Consider the following 1,026-nt stretch of genomic DNA (forward strand, 5'->3'; position numbering starts at 1 on the left):
GGGGGGGTAAGATGTACGCAGTCCATACCTCTACCTCTGATGAGGTAGAAAGGCTGTTTCCGAAAGACCCCCGGCTCAAGTCACGAGACATCATACAAACACATATTACAGCACTTTTTTCAAAGCTTCCATTGAATCCTTTAATTGTTCAAGTTCTTGCAAGTCAAGTTGACTGATGGGAGCTTCCCACCAACATTGGCTCTGACTAGTTTTCCTCATTTGATCAAATGATTCACCTCTTTTCTTCTCAATTTCAACCTCACCAAGAATTTGAGTGAGTTGCAAATTGAGCCCACAAACATTAGCATTTCGATGAGCCTCAACAAGTTGAAGTGAATTATTTGTGATTGGATTATTATTAGTATTATTTCTCTAGAGGAACCTATCAATAAGGGACTCAACATTAGGGTGGCCGAAAGGAAAAGACTTTTATTGTAAGGGAAAAAACTATGATGGCTATTTCAACACCACAGAGAGTGCACAGTTCACTTGCTTTTTTGAAAAGACTAGAGCGACGTTTTGAGAAGGTAACCTGGAGGTGATTCTTGACCTCTATCTTGGCAATTTTGATCTTTTGACGACCCATGCTACTAGGTTTCTTTGCCATGTTTGATAAAATAAGTTGTAAGAAAAGAATAAGAGATAATATATTCTTGTGATTTTGAGTTGACATTGAGAGTGAAAAATATGGAATATTTAAAGGTATACATGCTACACTCTCAAACAATTGATGTTATTATTCTATGTAATATGTTGATTTGGGGGTTAGAAAATATTATCCCATTAATGGATAAATAATGGTGATTACTCAATAATGCACCTTAGTTGGCATTATATGTTAATCCCTTAATAAATGGAGTAATGAGTTAATTGTTAATTTGTAACAAATTGTCAACCCTTCTATCTATTGGTTGTTATTTTTGGTTGTTTTTTTAATTAAGAGAATAATTATTTTAAAAAATAAATAATGGTGAATAAGAAATGGAGAAATATATTCCAACATTAGATACTAATTTTTATTTTTGA

At 33.6% G+C, this 1,026-nt stretch overlaps 1 pseudogene; it reads right to left on the minus strand.

Moving 5' to 3' along the window:
- Positions 1 to 109: 109 nt before the first annotated feature.
- Positions 110 to 650, minus strand: LOC124893518 (annotated as a pseudogene).
- Between the last annotated feature and the right edge of the window lie 376 nt (positions 651 to 1,026).

Source organism: Capsicum annuum, unplaced genomic scaffold (assembly GCF_002878395.1).
Source record: "Capsicum annuum cultivar UCD-10X-F1 unplaced genomic scaffold, UCD10Xv1.1 ctg6084, whole genome shotgun sequence".
NCBI lineage: Eukaryota > Viridiplantae > Streptophyta > Magnoliopsida > Solanales > Solanaceae > Capsicum > Capsicum annuum.